The 19,552-nt window shown below is 38.6% G+C and overlaps 1 non-coding gene across 1 annotated transcript; it reads right to left on the minus strand.

Annotated features, from left to right (window-relative positions):
- Positions 1-4,100: 4,100 nt before the first annotated feature.
- LOC141683778 (small nucleolar RNA R71) lies at positions 4,101-4,207 on the minus strand. The gene has a single exon (XR_012560441.1). It is a non-coding gene; the product is annotated as a small nucleolar RNA R71 (small nucleolar RNA).
- Positions 4,208-19,552: the final 15,345 nt, after the last annotated feature.

A 19,552-nucleotide genomic window follows, 5' to 3' on the forward strand; every position in this document is an offset into this window, starting at 1 on the left:
CTCTTCACCGTCAGCTTTGTCAGGCTTCTTAGACTAAGGCTGTTGAAGTTCTTATCTACTAGACTAGGATCCTCTTGTAATCTCTCATGCATGTAATCAAAATTTCATGAAATGTAATCTTTTGATCTATTAATGAAATTTTTGTTTACAAGATTTTAATCTATGTTATTTAGTTGTGTGTGCATATGATTGCTCTTATTGTAGCTATTAATCTCTAAATCATACACGTATCATGTATATTTTGATGGTTATTGAGATTAAATTGTGGTATTCTAATGAGTTTGCATTTTTTTTGACAAATATCGATGAATTTGAGTCTTCAAATCCTGAGATTGTCAAATCCTGAAAGGTAAGCAGTTCCAAATACTGATGACAGGTCAGCATATTCTAATTTAGAATATTATTTTAAATGCTTTCTGAGTTGTTCAGTGCTGCAATTGAATATCTTATTCAATTATTGTTTAATAGTGGATTATAAGTTGAACAATTTCACACGGTAAATTCTTGAAAAAGCTGTGTGTATTTTGTTGCTAATTCCGCACTTTACTCTACTTTTAAATCCTATTACTCAATAATTGCCATTTGTCTGAAGTCTAATTATATACGCTTCCTTCTTCATATGTGTGTGGTATACACAATTCAGCTCTGCAAACCTATATACCCAGAAGAACTTCAGTGATATAAATCATCATACACACAACCTCACTATCCACATCTCACCCATATCCTTACTCAACTCCTACATACATCATGTCATCTTTTGAAGTTTCACCAATCAAAAGCAAAACTACTATCATTCGTGGAAACACCTTTGGCATCAATAACTATTTGGCTCTGCTTACACATAAGCAGTTTCCAAAATCTTTTCATGATATTCAGGATTTCTTACTCCAATGTCCAATTGGGTGTGCTCTTACAAATCCTACCAAGGTGTCATACAATGTTGTAATGCAGGTATGGAATACAACTCTTGTTAATGAAACAAACACTGCCTTCTCTTTTGAATATAAGGGACGCATGTATAAAGTTGATGCTGATGTCTTGGTTCAAGCCCTGAGATTGCCTGCTTGTGATGGTGCTCTTGATAACTATGATATTGAGAAAGTGTTTGCTATGCTAAGGACACTGAGCTATAAAGGTGAAATCACAACCATTGGCAAGCTGATAAGGACAAAATTGAAGAGAGAATGAAATTTATTCTTTGACTGTATCTCCAGGTGTTTCTTGAATAAAACATCAAAATTTGATTCTCTTCCATCTGCTTCTCTAAAAATTGGGTACTCTCTCCTTCATTCTGGTAATTTTGACTATGGTAATACTATACTTCAATTCATGATTGTTGAGAGAGCAGATACATCAGGAGTTATAGGGTATACTAGATTCCTTCAATTGATTTTCAATTATCTATGCCCTGATGCTAAATTTGATAATGATGAATTGCTCCCTGTGTTTCAAATTGATGAAAAAGCTATCACTGATCACATTAAATGGGATGAAAAGAATGACTTTTCAGGATCTCCTTTCCTTCCTAGGAAGGTCAGGCAATTTCTGTTAAGAAATAGACCTACTCCTACACAAGTGCCTGTAAATCCTGATGCTGGCACCTCTGTACCACTTTCTGATGTTGTGGGACAAGACACTACCCATCTTTTTTCTAATCCTGTTATTCCCTAACAATACAACAAGAATTACAGAAGGGGGGGTTGAATGTAATTCTAGCTACTTTTTCAAATTTAAGAATGTTCTAACTTGATAAATATAACAGTAATAAAAACACAAGCTTTTAAAACTTTCTAGTGGATTTGAAAGTATCCACCAGATATATATATATATATATATATATCAATTGAGAACCCTGTGGAGCTTTGAATAGCTCACAACTGCTTTACAAGTTGAACAAACAAAACTACAGAGAAATGCTTACAGAATACAGCTTGATATGTTTCTCTGAAAAGAAGCTTGCTTAGTTCATTTGTTCTATTTGCTACGTGATAAGTGGAATTTTATACCACTTAGAACGTCTTATAATAGCTTAAATTGGTGTCTGGAAATCAAGTATTTTGTGTATTTGATGCATTTTCCTAGTGTTTGTGCATTTCAGGGTATTAGTTGAATTTCGGGAGAGGATTCATCAATAATAAGCCTTGACATGTGTTCAGCATTGCAAGTGGGAAGATAGGAGCAGATTGCAGCGAAGAAACGGAGCAAAATAAAGCATTTTCCAGTACGGAGCTGAGCGCCTGCTCAGCTCTGCTGAGCAACCGCTCAGGAAGCTGAGCGCCCGCTCAGGAATGCTGAGCGGCCGCGCAGGGTCATATTTTCAGATTAATTATTTTAGACTCCTATTTCTGTTTGGCTTCCAACTTCTGAGTTATCTGGGTTTTATGGGACTCCTATATAAGTAGATTTCAGAGACGTTTCACAAAGGTTGGATCATTGTATTAATCAAGGAGCGAAGGAGATAAGGAAGAAGACCGTTTTAGCACACCACAACGAAGAGGAAGCATGTTTTCTTGTGATTCTTTATTTCGTTATAACGTTGGATGCTAGTTTTCTTTACTTTGAATCTATTTACTCTAGTGACGTACTCTGGTTTAATATAAGTAGTTTTAGTTATTATTCTCGTGTGTTATTATCATGTTTTCTTATAAACCCATGATGACGATGAGTGCTATCATGGGCTAATCGTGATCATGGGGTCATAACAGATTTACTATGGAGTTCTTTAGTTAGTTGTTTAATACCTTAGTGTGTGATGATTATATGATATCTAGTATTGGTTGTGTATATTCGTCTTATGTGCGTCGCGAACATATAAGATAGGGTGTTAATCTCTTGTGAAGCGACGGTGGATCATGAGATTTAGAACTTGCCATGCTAGCATAGGTTCATGTACGAGTATGCATGATTAGTGGGTAACTCTAACCATTTTATTCGCCCTGTGTAATCAAAAGGAATGACTTATGCTTAAATCGTTATGTTGTCAATTTCTGTAGACATATAGGGACTCAACATAATTGATGCCTATTCAACTTCTATCTTAATTGTGGATGTTTGGTAGAATGGTATTAGTATAATGAAAGTTGGCTTTTATCAGTTTCGTGTTATTCGATTAACATCATCACTGTTGCATGCTAAGGGTAATCACAATAGCTATTGAAGGAAGTAGTAATGAAGTTGTGATCTCATGAGTGTTTTAATATTGTTAATTTAAGTGTTAATTAAGTGCATAATTCTAGTAGTTAATTGTAGTTAATAATTAGTTAAACAAATCTAAGTTTTATTGTTTTAACATTGAGAAGTAATCATACATTGGTGAGTGAGTTTAATTGAACATAATTAGTCTGAGTCTCTGTGGGAACGAACTAGTAAGTATTCTATATTACTTACGAACACGTATACTTGCGTGTGTTATTAGCACATGTTTTCGCCCTAACAAGTTTTTGGCGCCGCTGCCGGGGACTCGGCGTATTTGTTTAGTTTATGTACTTACCATCATTGGTCATTAGGACTCAGTGATTAAGACGTGTTACTTATTATTTCTGGTTGTGTTTCAGGTACTTTAGTGAGCATTTATGCAAACTCGTTCTCGTACTCGCAAGAGGACTTTAGATACAGCTGAGGAGACAGATGAAGTTCTTGATATTCCGGAGAAAATAGATTTTGAAGATTCGGATTCTAGAAGTGAGCAGAAAGAACCATTAATCATGGGTGATCGTATTGTTCCGGCAGATCCAACTCTTATGGACTTTTCTCGGCCTAAAATTGATGACATTCAGTCAAGCATTCTTCATCCGGCTATTCAAGCTAACACCTTTGAAATCAAGCCCGGCACTATTCAGATGCTGCAGAATTTTGTTTCTTTCGGAGGTGTTGCGACTGAAGACCCCAACATGCACATAAGGAATTTTGTCGAGATCTGCAGTACTTTCAAATATAATGGTGTGATTGATGAGGCTATCAAGCTGAGGCTTTTCCCATTCTCTTTGAGGGATAAAGCTAAGGACTGGTTACATTCTGAACCAGCTGGGTCTATCACTAATTGGCAAGATCTTGCACAAAAGTTTCTGGTGAAGTTTTATCCAATGGCGAAGACAGCGGCTATGAGGAGTGCTCTTACTCAGTTTGCGCAGCAACCTACAGAATCTATTTGTGAAGCTTGGGAGCGCTACAAGGAGATGTTGAGAAAGTGTCCACATCATGGAATGCATGATTGGATGGTGATCACTATTTTCTATAATGGTTTGGGGGCCCAATCTCGGCCCATGCTCGATGCAGCAGCTGGAGGCGCCTTGTGGGCCAAAAGCTATACTGAGGCTTATAATCTTACTGAGACTATGGCTGCAAATGAGCATCAAAACCCAACTCAAAGGATGATGCCTGGAAAGGTAGCAGGTATTCTGGAAGTCGATGCAGCTACATCTATTGCAGCGCAGCTCCAAGTGCTATCTATGAAGGTCGATATTCTAGCTACCTATGGAGTCAATCAGATAGCTATGGTCTGTGAGCTTTGTGCAGGTTCTCATGCTACAGATCAGTGTTCTCTTGTTAACTAATATGTTCAGTATGTGAACAATTATCCGCGACAACAGCAGCCTGTGCCAACTACTTATCATCCTAACAACAGAAATCATCCAAATTTCAGCTGGAGTAATAATCAAAATGCTATTCAGAAACCATATCAGCAAGGCGTAAGTAAATAGTTCAATCCACCGGGATTCCAGCAACCACAGCATTATGCTCAAAGGCAATCATATCCTCAACAAGGAAGTGCAGCTCCACCCTCTAGTGCTGATTTTGAGGAACTTAAGCTGTTGTGAAAAAGTCAGGCGGTTTCTATCAAGACTTTGGAAAATCAAATCGGTTAAATAGCCAATGCAGTGTTCAATCGTCCACCTGGCACACTTCCCAGTGACACTGAAGTACCGGGAAGGAAGGAAGCTAAAGAGCAAGTCAAGGCTATTACCTTAAGGTCTGGAAAAGTTGTTGATGCTGAAAAAGCAAAAGAAGGAGAAGCTGAAGTTGGTGATGAAGAAGCTAAGAAAAAGGAGAAAGCGGCGGAACCAAGGAAGACTACTATTGAACACACTCTGCCTGAGGGTAATACAGTGGAGAAACAACTTTATCCTCCACCACCTTTCCCTAAGAGATTGCAGCAACAAAAGCTGGATAAGCAGTTCGGTAAGTTTCTGGAGGTGTTCAAGAAACTTCACATCAATATACCTTTCGCTGAGGCTTTGGAACAAATGCCTAGTTATGCGAGATTTAGGAAGAGTATTCTTTCAAGGAAGGTAAAACTGGATGACCTAGAGACCGTTGCTCTAACGGAAGAATACAGTGCTGTGCTGCAACAAAAGTTACCTCCAAAGCTTAAAGATCCAGGTAGCTTCACCATTCCTTGCACCATTGGCAAGTTGTCTTTTGACAAGTGCCTTTGTAATTTGGGAGCAAGCATCAATCTGATGTCGTTGTCGATCTTTAAAAAGTTGAATTTTCCTGATCCAAAGCCCACCTACATGTCTCTACAATTGGATGATCGTTCTATTACTTACCCAAGAGGCATAGTGGAGGATGTGCTAGTAAAGGTGGATAAGCTCTTCTTTCCTGCAGACTTTGTTATTCTGGATTTCGAGGAAGATAAGAAGATTCCCATAATCTTGGGGAGACCTTTCTTGGCTACCGGCCGTACATTGATAGATGTGCAGAAAGGTGAACTTACTATGCGGGTGCAGGATCAGGATGTTATATTTAATGTATTCAAAGTAATGGAATTCCCTACAGAAGATGAGGAGTGCTTAAAAGTGGATTCGATTGATTATGCGGTTACTTCAGAACTCGATCATATGCTAATATCTGATGCATTAGAGAAGGCCTTAGTGGGGGATTTCGACAGTGATAATGAGGATGGCAATGAGCAACTACAATATCTTAATGCTTCTCCCTAGAGGCAAAAGCTAGACATGCCGTTTGAATCTCTTGGTACTTCTGACCTGAAAAATGCTGAAGGAAAGCTCAAACCATCGATTGAGGAAGCACCTACCTTAAAGCTTAAGCCATTGCCTGAACACTTGAGGTATGCTTTTTTAGTTGATGCATCTACTTTACCTGTTATTATTACATCTGACCTTTCAGGTAGTGAGGAGGACAAGCTCTTAAGGATTTTGAGAGAATTCAAATCGGCTATCGGATGGACTATAGCAGACATCAAAGGGATCAACCCTTCATATTGCATGCATAAGATTCTGCTAGAAGAGGGTAGTAAGCCGATTATTGAGCAACAGCGCAGACTTAATCCTGTCATGAAAGAAGTGGTGAAGAAAGAAATTCTGAAGTGGCTGGATGCATGAATCAATTATCCTATTTCTGACAGTTCTTCGGTGATCCCCATGCAATGTGTACCTAAGAAAGGAGGTATGACTGTGGTAGCAAATGAGAAAAACGAGCTCATCCCCACTCGAACCGTCACAGGATGGAGAGTATGCATGGATTACAGAAAGTTGAACAAGGCCAAAGGAAGGATCACTTCCCGCTTCTGTTTATTGATCAGATGCTTGACATGTTAGCCGGTCATAAGTATTATTGTCTTCTGGATGGCTATTCAGGGTATAATCAGATTTGTATTGCACCAGAGGATCAAGAAAAGACTACCTTCACTTGTCCATTTGGCACGTTTGCTTTTCGCAGAGTTTCGTTTGGATTATGTGGCGCACCGGCCACTTTTCAGAGATGTATGATGGCTATATTCTCTGACATGATTGGAAATAATGTCGAGGTGTTCATGGACGACTTCTCCGTCTTTGGACATTCGTATGATGAATGTTTGAATAATCTTCATACAGTACTCAAAAGGTGTGTGGAAACAAATTTGGTGCTCAATTGGGAAAAATGTCATTTTATGGTGCGCGAAGGCATTATTATTGGGCATAAGGTCTCTAGGAAGGGTCTTGAGGTGGACAAAGCCAAGGTGGGAGTCATTGAAAATCTTCCACCACCTATTTCTGTGAAAGGAATCCGTAATTTTCTTGGTCATACGGGTTTTTATCGGCATTTTATCAAGGACTTTTCAAAGATATCTAAGCCGTTGTGCAACTTGCTTGAGAAGGATATGCCTTTCAAATTTGATGATGACTATTTAACGGCATTCGAGACTCTTAAGAAGAGTTTGATAACTGCACCAGTTATTACAGCACCTGATTGGACATAGCCTTTTGAGATGATGTGTGATGTAAGTGATTATGCGGTGGGTACAGTTCTTGGGCAGCGTAAGAATAATCTCTTTCATGTGGTCTACTATGCTAGCAAGACTTTAAATGGGGCCCAAATGAACTACACCACTACTGAGAAAGAGCTCTTGGCTATAGTTTTTGGTTTCGAAAAATTTCGATCTTATTTGCTTGGGACAAAGGTGACAGTATTCACTGATCATGCGGCTATTCGTTATTTGGTTTCCAAGAAGGATTCGAAGCCGAGACTCATTCGTTAGGTGCTCTTACTATAGGAATTTGAGTTAGAGATCAAGGATCGAAAATGTACTGAGAATCAAGTAGCTGACCATCTCTCTAGATTGGAGAATCCCGAGTCTACTTCACATGATAAGACATTGATTAACGAATCTTTTCCGGATGTGCAGTTGTTCGCAGTTCAGGAGGAAGAGCCATGGTTCGCAGATATTGTGAATTATCTTGTCAGCAATATAATGCCTCCTAATTTGACCACAGCTCAAAAGAAGAAGTTTCTGCATGAGGTGAAGTGGTATATGTGGGATGAACCGTATTTGTTTAGACAGGGAGCTGACCAGATCATCAGGAGATGTATCCCATTCTGTGAGACGGAGGGGATATTACAAGACTGCCACTCCACAGTTAATGGTGGACACTATGGTGGTGAAAAGACGACAGCTCGTATTCTGCAAGCAGGTTTTTTCTAGCCTACTTTGTTTAAGGATGCTCATCAGTTCATTTTAAGGTGTCATCGTTGCCAAAGAGTGGGAAATCTTACGAGAAAGGATGAGATGCCGTTAAATGTGATGCTTGAAGTAGAGGTCTTTAATGTTTGGGGAATCGATTTTATGGGGCCTTTTGTCTCGTCCTGCAATAATCAGTACATCTTGCTGGCAGTCGATTATGTCTCAAAATGGGTAGAAGTCAAAGCTCTACCGACAAATGATGCAAAGGCAGTGTTGAATTTTCTTCATAAGCAGATTTTCACAAGGTTTGGAATGCCACGAGTAATCATAAGTGATGAAGGGTCACATTTCTGCAACCGTAAGTTTACTTCTATGATGCAGCGCTACAATGTGAATCATCGAGTTGCTACTACCTATCATCCGCAAAGAAATGGTCAAGCGGAAGTGTCTAACAGAGAGATCAAGCGCATTTTAGAAAAGGTTGTTTATCCGTCAAGGAAGGATTGGTCTTTAAAGCTCGATGAAACTGTTTGGGCTTACAGAACAACATATAAGACTCCACTTGGGATGTCCTCGTTTTAACTTGTGTATGGTAAGGGATGTCATTTACCTGCGGAGCTTGAGCATAAGGCCTATTGGGCGTTGAAGAAGTTGAACCTGGATCTGGATGCGGCTGGAAAGAAGCGAATGCTTCAGCTTAATGAACTTGATGAATTTCGACTCCAAGCGTACGAAAACAACAAAATGTACAAGGAAAAGGTAAAAAGGTGGCATGACAGGAAGCTACATCCTAAGTTATTCGTGCCGGGGCAGCAAGTTCTTTTATTCAACTCTCGTCTCCGACTTTTTCCTAGGAAGTTAAAATCAAGGTGGTCGGGACCTTTTATTGTCAAAACTGTGTTTCCACATGGAGCGGTGGAGATTTTTGAGAATGATCCGGACCAAGCATTCAAGGTTAATGGTCAGCGTTTGAAGCACTACTATGGGGACACGGAAAACCGGGAAGTGGTTAGTGCCGTTTTATTGTCAACTTGAGTAAGGTACACAACGTCAAGCTAATGACGAAAAAGAAGCGCTTCGTGGGAGGTAACCCATGATATGTTATCACAGGAACCCTTAGAAGTTAGTAACCTATCCAAAACTACAAAAAAATCATAAAAACAGGGCAAGGAAAAAAATTTCCAGAAGACCCCTGAGCGACCACTCAGGGCCCGACTGGAAGAAATTTTTTTTAAGTCCTATAAAAATCCAAAAAAAATCTGAAACATAAAAAAACAAAATAACAGCCCATTACCCACGATTTATTTTCCCATTATCCCATGTTTTTAACCCTCAACCCCACTCCTAATCAAATTTTAACCTAATCCCTACCCTATATATATATACACTTATTCCATATACTCCCCATACACTTTTAAACCTTACACTCTCTCCCAAACCCAAACACACAAATCTTAAACACTTTTACTCAGTTTCGAAGGCACCCAAGAGATCCAGGACTATCGATAGCAGCAGCACTGTCCCTACTGTTGATTCTTCGAGGGGTACTGCTGCGAGGCCTCGTTTGAATGATAGGGCTGCTGAAGAGGAGTATACTAGGCTTCTGGGTAAGCCGATTTTGAAGGAGAGGGGGTTCTTACCATTGGGGAGGGATGGTGAGTTGTTGCCTATGATTACTGAGAAGGGTTGGATTGCTTTTTGTGAATCTCCTGAAGCAGTACCGATGGGCGTGGTTCATGAGTTCTATACGAACGTGAAGGCTGAGAAGAATGGGTATTCTGTGGTCCGGGGGATGACGGTTGATTATCACCCTGCAGCGATTTGCCATGTGATTGGGCAGCGACAGAGGAAGCCCACGGAGGAGAATTGGAATGAGAAGACTGCTGAGGATTTTGACTTGGATTTGATTTGTGCCACTCTCTATAGGCTGGTCACAGTTTGGACCTTCAAGACTGGGACTAACGAGTATCGTCACTTTCCGGCGATTGTGATGACCAGGTATGCCCGTGCATGGAATGCTTTTATTTGTGCTAATATTTTTCCTACTATGCATGCACATGAGGTCACAGTTGAGATAGCATAGTTGTTATGGAGAATTTTGAATGAGGAGTACTATGTGGACCTTGGTGAGTTCATCTACCAAGGAATTCTGAAGTTTCTTAGGGGAGCTAAGCACATGAACATCCCTTATGCATCCACGGTTACCAAGCTTTGCCGAGCGGTGGGAGTTAAGTGGCCGTCTCATGAGCAGTTGCAGTTGCCAGCCGCTTCTATTGATTCCGGGACTCTGCATGCGATGCAGGAGTGGACCGGTGGTGAGCCCGAGGAGCATGGGCTGGGTTATCATCTTCCAGGAGGACGTCCAGCATGAGGTGCTACCATGGCGAGGCCAAGGCGGGATGAGCTGGTTCTTCTAGAGCTCAGGAGGGTGCTGGGATGGTTGATGCCCAGTATAGGAGGCTATCGAGGAGGATGGATGCTATGTACGAGACACAGAGCAGGTTTGCTCAGGAGCTCACCCTTGCACTTGGGACTGCTTTTCGAGGCCTTGGAGCTGACATCCAGTGGCCAGTTTTTGGTGAGGACTCTGCATATCCGCCTCCTGATACACCACCCTCTGAGGGTGATGATGATGATGATCTCTCCGAGTAGGTATACCCTGTGTTCCTTTCTACTACCTTCACTGGGGACAGTGAAGATTTTAAGTTTGGGGGTGGTAGTTAAGGAATATTTTGTGTGTGTGTCATATAGTTGCGTATTCATGATAATTTAGTTTATATAATTGCATATTTTTTGCCATATAGTTTTTTTTTATTTATAGCTTTATTTATCATGTCATGTAGCTCATGCATATACCATGATCCCTTTTGCGCCGATTTACCAATTAATTTGTGATGTTGATGCGAGTGTAGTGATAGCGTTAAAGTGATGTTGAGTCGTGTAGGTTGATATGCATGCTAGAAACACTTGTAATTTCACTAAGTCTTAGAGAATGCTTAAGGACTAGATTGTTGTTATGGTTCGATGGTTTTCGAGGCTAATCTATTGATTATGCTTAGAATTTTATAATAGGTTCTTAGTGATAAAAGGCATGAAAAGAAAAAAACGGAGTGAAAAATGGAATTCATTGCTATTTGTGGCTAGGCATCAAATGGCAATGAAAAAGAGAATTCATTGCTATTTGCTATTTTTTATGCGAGTAGTCTAGGGTTGAGCAAGAGGGAGCGAAACACACTTGCTCAGAAATTTAAAAAAAAAGAAAAGAAAAAAAAGAAAAAAATAGAAAAAGAAAAAAAAGAAAAAAAAGAAAAAGAGAAAAAATAAAGAGTTAATGCATAATTGATCACGAGTGGGCTCTTTGGTATTCGAGTTATTAAGTTCTTAGGGGACTTTGTGCCTAGTGACCTAAGGCTTTTATAGTCTGGGACCCGCTAACCTAACGTTCGCTACATGGATGCCATTGTATAAGTCTTTTATGGACCTCACTCATTGCACGGTCAAATAAGCATTTGTTATTATAAATAAAAGCATGATTCCGTAACAAGCTCCAGGATTCTTGAAGTGTTATAAGTCAGTTTGTGCCTAGAATTTTTATTATTTGTATAATCATGCGATTTCCTTGAGGATAGTTGAGTTATAATAAATTGATCTAGTTTCGAAGCATATCTGTTAAGCATTTGCACATACCACATTTCTGGATGTATGTTAGTTTGTATGATTCGATTGATCTTTATTCACCTAATTGCATTTGTTGAGATGTCGTAAGTTGGTTGGTTTGGTCGTAGTAAGGGGATCGCTGCATTTCATATAGATTGCATTCGTGCATGTTTTTATTTTGTTTTTGAGTCTGTGACGCTTGAGGATAAGCATCGATTTAAGTTTGGGGGTGTGATAAGTGGCATTTTATACCACTTAGAACGTCTTATAATAGCTTAAATCGGTGTCTTGAAATCAAGTATTTTATGTATTTGATGCGTTTTTCTAGTGTTTGTGCATTTCAGGGTATTAGTTGTGTTTCAGGAGAGGATTCATCAATAATAAGCCTTGGCATGTGTTTAGCATTGCAAGTGGGAAGATAGGAGCAGATTGCAGCGAAGAAACGGAGCAAAATAGAGCATTTTCCAGTAGGGAGCTGAGCGCCCGCTCAGGAATGCTGAGCGGCCACACAGGGTCGTATTTTCAGATTAATTATCTTAGACTCCTATTTTTGTTTGGCTTCCAACTTCTGAGTTATTTGGGTTTTATGGGACTTGTTGTGCATATGTTGTGTACTTGATGATTTCATAAACAAAACATCTAAGTGGATTTTACTTAGTGAAATAATGTAGCACTCGACGGATAAGAATTATGGTCCCGATGGATAACTCATTATAGTCCCGACGGATGTTAACTTATTATCCATCGAGTGAGTAGCTTATGTAATAATAAGTCTGTAGCACAGTTATGTATACACCTTTGTATAGAATCTGTAGTAGCATATAAGTCATGTTAACTTTAACTAGATATGCAGAATAGGTTGATTAATTATACATAAATGATGTCTTGTAATTCTGTATAAGTGAAATGAAGTCATATGCTTGATTGTTACCCGACGGATAACCTACAAAGCAACCGACGGATGATCAACAACCCGACGGATGATCAACAACCCGACAGATGATCATGTACTCAACTAATAAAGAATTCAAACAGCAGTTGAACAGTGAAAGATGAGCACAGCCGTTGAGATGTATACAAATCTACTGTGGAAGCCCATTAACCGGGTAATAGAGGACGAAAAGCAGCAAAGCTTAAGACTGATAGTTTTTATATTTGTTCAGTCTTTTTGACTTTGTAATCTTGGTGATATATAAACCAAGAATGTAGCAAATAGAAAGAGAGTGCTGAGAAACACAAAAATAGAGAAATCTTTGTAAGCAAAAACTTTAGCATTTCCCTGTATTCTCAGCAGTTCAATTTGTAAGCAGCTGTGAGCATTCCTGCACACAGAGTCCTCTCGATATACAATATATATCTCTGGTGGAATTGTTTAAATCCACCAGAAAGTTTTTAAAGACTCTTGTTTTTAATTACTTATGTTTTGATTCAATTAAGTTTTTATTCCGCATTGTGCTAATCAAAACATTATATCTATATTCGAGTTGAACATTTTTATTTCGAGAAAAAGGTTCAAGAATTCCATTCAACCCCCCTTCTGTAATTCTTGCTATATTATTAAGGGACTAACAATTGGTATCAGAGCAAGCTCTTAATCTACATAGAGTTTAAAGATGAAAACAATTCAGTAAGATGAACAAGAAAGACGTTAGAGTCAAGATTCCTTTTCTTGATAAAGATAATTACCATCATTGGAAGGTAAAGATGCATGTTCATATGCTTTCTCAAGATGAGGCCTATGTGGACTACATAGAAAGGGGTCCTCATTTTCCAATGAGAGCTGCAACAGGAAACGAGCCATTTGTTCCCAAACCAAGGCATGAATGGTCTGATCCTGACATTGAACAAGTCAGGAAGGATAAAAAGGCCATGAACATTCTGTTCAATGGAGTTGATGCAGACATGTTTGACAACATTATAAACTGCAAAACTGCCAAGGAAGTCTGGGATACTATACAGATAATCTGTGATGGCACTGAGCAAGTTAGAGAAAATAAAATGCAGCTCTTGATTCAGCAATATGAGCATTTTCACAATGAGGAAAGTGAGTGACTCACTGACATTTTTTGCAGATTCCAAAAACTACTAAATGCTCTTAAGTTGCATGGAAGAGTCTATCAGACTAAAGACTCTAATATGAAATTCCTTAGATCTCTTCCAAAGGAATGGAAACCAATGACAGTCTCATTGAGAAACTCACAAGATTATAAAGAGTTTACTTTGGAGAGACTGTATGGCATCCTGAAGACCTATGAGCTTGAGATAGAGCAGGATGAAAGGATGAAAGGATGGAGAGAGGAAAGAAGAAAGGAGGATCCATTGCACTAGTTGCTGATCTGGAAAAGGAAGTGAAGATGGAAGCTGTTGAATCAACTTCAAAGGTCTGTGAGAATAAGGGCAAGGGGCTTGCAGTAGAAAGTGAAAATTCATTGAGCCAAGATGACATGGAGGACATTGATGAGCACCTAGCATTTCTTTCCAGGAGATTTGCCAAGCTCAAGTTCAAAAAGAACTTTGGAGCAGCCAAGCCAAATAGAAACATGGTGGATAAGTCAAAATTCAAATGTGGCTTGGCAGGGCATTTTGCAAATGAGTGTAGAAAGTCAGATTCCAGTAAGAAAAGGTTTGAGTCTGTGGATTATAAGCAAAAATACTTTGATCTACTCAAATAAAAGGAAAGGGCTTTTATTACACAAGAGAATGACTGGGCAGCAGATGATTTGGATGAAGATGAAGATGTCAGTTATGTCAATCTAGCCCTAATGGCCAAGTCTGATGAAACAGAGACAAGTTCCTCAAGCAATCAGGTAATCACTACAGACCTTGCACATTTATCTAAAGCTGAGTGTAATGATGCCATAAATGACATGTCTACAGAATTATATCATTTGCGTGTTACACTTAGGTCTCTTACTAAAGAAAATGCTAAAATCAAAGAAAACAACTTATTTTAAGTGAGAGGAATAATGTGCTTGAGTCTCAGTTTGTTGAGTTTGAGAAACTAAAAATTGAGTATAAGATTGCCAAGGAGGAACTAACTGAGTCCTTGAAAAAGGAAGAGATTTTAAAGAAGCAGCTCGAGCGTGAACAAGAGGTGATTAAAGCATGGAAAACATCCAGGGATGTCCATGCTCAAATCACCAAAGTTCAAGGAATTGAGTCTTTTTATGATGAAGCCTGGAAAAAGAACAAAGAGAAACTAGAACCCAATTTGGTAGATGGTCTGCTAACAGATGTAGACTCGACGGATGATGAGGACTATCCGTCGGATAATAAAAAGTGTTATTCGTCGAATGATGAAAATCCTCATCCGTCGGCTGTAAGCAAGCCCATTAGCAAAGCCAAACTAATTAAGCTAAATGAGAAGTATGGGTCTGTTTCCAAGAACTTTGTTTCAGGAGAGTCAAGTCAAGCTAAGAAAGGGAAAAAGGCTAATGTTGGTCACATGATTGTCAAACAGTTAAGTGATAGACTTAAGAAAATTGAGATAAAAACAAAGACTAAAAGGAAAAACAATAGGAATGGTAAAGTAGGGATTAACAAACACAATAACTACACACCTGATAAATATGCTCCTAGAAAAATATGTGTCAAGTGTGGTAGTGTAAATCATTTGTCCGTTAATTACAAATCTGCCATGCCTACTCCCATGTCTGTTCAGTCTCAATTTTCCAACATGAATACCATGCCTCCCATGCCTTTTAATGCTATGCCTACACAGAATATGAATGCACAGTTTGCTAATATGCCATTTGCACCTAATCCATATTATACTGCATACAGTATACCTCAAATGCCATTTAGCATGCCTTACTGGAATAACATGTTTATACCAAGCATGCCATTTCCTGTTAGCCATAATATGCATGATAATTTTGTTGCATTTAGTGGTTTCAAAGGTACAACCCAATTGACTAAGGAAGAATTTGAAATTCCTAAGACAAATGAGATAAGACCTAAGAAACAGAAGAAGAAAGCTAACAAGGCAGGACCCAAGGAAACTTGGGTACCAAAATCAACTTGATTTGATTTTGATGTGTGCAGGGAAACAGAAGGAATCTTTGGTACTTGGATAGTGGTTGTTCAAGACACATGACTGGTGATTCTACCCTGCTCACAGAGTTTAAGGAGAAAGTTGGCCCAAGTATTAATTTTGGAGATGACAGCAAGGGTTATACTATGGGATATGGCTTGATTTTAAAGGACAATGTCATCATTGAAGAGGTTGCCTTAGTGGATAGTCTCAAACACAATCTGTTGAGTATCAGCCAGCTTTGTGACAAAGGCAATTCAGTAACCTTCAACAAAGAAGCCTGTGTTGTGACTAATAGTCAAAGCAACAAAGTGGTTCTCACTGGTGTGAGAAGATAAAATGTGTACCTAGCCGACTTCAACTCAACTAAAGCAGAATCTGTAACTTGTCTTCTCAGTAAAGCAAGTCAAGATGAAAGTTAGCTATGGCACAAGAAGCTATCCCATTTAAACTTCAAGACCATGAATGAGATGGTAAAGAAAGAACTAGTAAGAGGCATTCCTCTAGTGGAGTTTACAAATGATGGACTGTGTGATGCCTGCCAAAAAGGGAAGCAGATTAAAGCATCATTCAGGAAGAAACTTGATTCAGCAATTGAAGAGCCTTTGCGACTGCTTCACATGGATCTGTTTGGACCAGTCAATGTATTGTCAATCTCAAGGAAAAGATTTTGCCTAGTAATTGTAGATGATTTCTCAAAGTTCTCTTGGACATATTTCTTAAAGTCTAAAGATGAGGCTAGTGAAATCATCATCAATCACACAAGGCAAGTCAACAACCATCCTGATTTCAAAGTTAGAAGAAGCAGGAGTGACAATGGAACTGAGTTCAAGAATTCTGTCATGAGAGCATTTTATGAGGAAAATGGGATTCTGCATGAGTTTTCAGTAGCAAGGACTCCATAACAGAATAGAGTAGTGGAAAGGAAGAACATATCACTTATTGAAGCTGCAAGGACAATGCTTGAAGAATCTAAACTACCAACATATTTCTGGGTTGAAGCTGTAAATACTGCATGCTACACTCAGAACATTTCTCTGATTAATCAAGTAAGATGCAGGACTCCCTATCAATTGTTCAAGAACAAGAAGCCAACTCTAAACTTTCTTCATATCTTTGGCTGTAAATGCTATATTCTGAGAAATCAAACTGATCAAAATGGGAAGTTTGATGCTAAAGCAGATGAAGGAATTTTTGTTCGATATGCTGTTGGTAAAGCATATAGAGTCTACAATCTAAGAACCAACATTGTTGTGGAATCTATACATGTTGTGTTTGATGATAAAAAGATTAAAGGACTGGAAGATGGAGATTACCATGAGAGCCTCAAATTCGACAATGTTGAGATGGTTAGTGATGAAAGTGATGATGAGAGTGATCAAGAAACAGTGTCTAAGGATAATGCAGACAAATCTACCACCAATGAAGCACAAAACTCAACATCCGTCGAGTTGCATAATGCTTCATCCGTCGGAAGGCAATCTGTGTTATCCGTCGGAAGACAACCCGCCACATCCGTCGGTAATCAAAATTCACCATCCGTCGGGTTATCAAAAGGAGCAGGAGGTCAAGACAGATCACCTACAGAAAATTCTCCCTTCTCCAATCAAAGATCCATAAACTCAGGGGGAGTTTTTATAATCAAAACTCAATCACACATCAAGACAATTATGAGGCATCTTCATCTAGAGCTAATCTACCTCAACAAAGGAAATTGACAAAAGATCACCCCTTTGAGCTTATCATTGGTGATGTGTCTTCAAGAGTTCAAACAAGAAGAGCAACTCAGGAAGAATGTCTATACAGTAGCTTTCTATCAAAGGAAGAACCAAAGAAGGTAGAAGAAGCTTTGTTAGATCCTGATTGGATTTTAGCTATGCAGGAGGAGCTAAACCAATTTGAAAGGAATAAAGTATGGAAGCTGGTACCCAAGCCTAAAGGAAAGAATCCAATAGATACATAGTGGGTATTCAGAAACAAGATGGATGAAAATGGCATAGTAATCAGGAACAAAGCTAGATTGGTTGTTAAGGGCTATTGTCAGCAAGAGGGAATAGATTTTAATGAAACATTTGCTCCTGTTGCAAGACTTGAAGCCATCAGAATCTTCCTAGCCTATGCAGCCTATGCAAATTTCAAGGTCTATCAAATGGATGTCAAAAGTGCCTTTCTGAATGGAGATCTGGAAGAAGAAGTATATATCAGTCAACCTCCTGGTTTTGAAGATCCAAAGTTTCCAGAATATGTCTATTATCTTCTGAAAGCACTTTATGGACTTAAGCAAGCACCTAGAGCCTGGTATGACACTTTATCAAAGTTCCTTTTGGAAAATCACTTCACTAGAGGTACTGTAGATAAAACTTTATTTTTCAGAAATGTTAATGGCTCTAACATACTTGTTAAAATTTATGTAGATGATATTATTTTTGGCTCTACAGATGAGAAACTTTGCAAAAAGTTAGCCAAATTGATGCAAAGTAAGTATGAAATGAGTATGATGGGAGAACTAACTTACTTTCTTGGTTTACAAGTTAAGCAAGTTAGTGATGGAATATTCATTAGTCAAACTAAATATATTTTTGATCTTTTAAAGAAGTTTGATCTAATGGATTGCACATCTGCAAAAACTCCCATGGCCACTGCAATAAAACTTGAATTAAACACTACAGAAAAGTCTGTGGATATTTCAAGTTATAGAGGCATGGTTGGCTCACTTCTGTACTTAACAGCTAGTAGGCCAGATATAATGTTTGCTACATGTTTGTGTGCTAGATTTCAGGCTGATCCTAGAGAATCTCACTTGATAGCTATTAAGAGAATTTTCAGATATCTCAAGGGAACACCAAAACTTGGCATTTCGTACCCTAGAGATTCTGGTTTTGATCTATCTGGTTATTCAGATGCAGATTATGCAGGTTGTAGAATTGACAGAAAGAGCACAACAAGAACCTGTCAATTTCTAGGAAACAAGCTTGTGTCCTGGTTCAGTAAAAAGCAAAATTCAGTTTCTACTTCTACAGTTGAAGCTGAATATATTGCTGCTGGCAGTTGCTGTGCACAGATTTTATGGATGAAAAATCAATTGCTAGACTATGGTTTGCAAGTTGAAAGGATTCCTATTTTCTGTGATAACACAAGTGCAATTGCCACCACTGAAAATCCAGTGCAACATTCAAGGACAAAGCACCTAGACATCAAGTACCATTTCATAAGGGAACATGTGATGAATGGTACTGTGGAATTACATTTTGTTCCAAGTAAGAAGCAACTTGCAGATATATTTACCAAACCACTGGATGAATCCACCTTTTCAAGGTTGGTAAGTGAGTTAGGTATGCTTAATTACTCTTAAATTTATCTGAGTTATTTTTCAAGTTGTAATGTAGCCAGAAATTTAATTGATTTTTAAATCTTGGATGAGATTTTGGCTAAGTCAAAATTTGCATCTCGACGGATGATCCTTATCCATCGAGTTTAGTCATCCGTCGATACACTACTTGCTAATAAAAGTCAATTACCTTTCTGGAATACTTTATGACTCGACGGATATCAGTTTATCCTCATCCGTCGAATTGTCTAAATCTCAGCTGTTAATTCCCTGAATATTATCCATCGAGTATACTTACAGTTTGTAAGCATTACACGATGGATAATGGGTGGAATTTTTATAGTTTATTTTTAAACGGCTATTTTAGGAAATTTCTATTGGTTAATTTACTCTTCTTTATTGTTTTTATCCATTGTTTTTGAGATAGTATAAAAGCTTATTTCACTCCAATTATTTTCTTTTATCATTCTCAAATTCAACTGCTTTTATTTCATTCTCTCTCAAGCAAATATTATTTTTCTCTTCAAGCTTTCATTCTCTAACAATGGCACCTGTAGTAAAGATTATGTCTCAAACTGGGTTCATTTGTGAGAAGAACAACTTCACTGCTTTGGTCAATAAGGGTATT

Source organism: Apium graveolens, chromosome 1 (genome assembly GCF_009905375.1).
Source record: "Apium graveolens cultivar Ventura chromosome 1, ASM990537v1, whole genome shotgun sequence".
NCBI classification, from domain to species: domain Eukaryota; kingdom Viridiplantae; phylum Streptophyta; class Magnoliopsida; order Apiales; family Apiaceae; genus Apium; species Apium graveolens.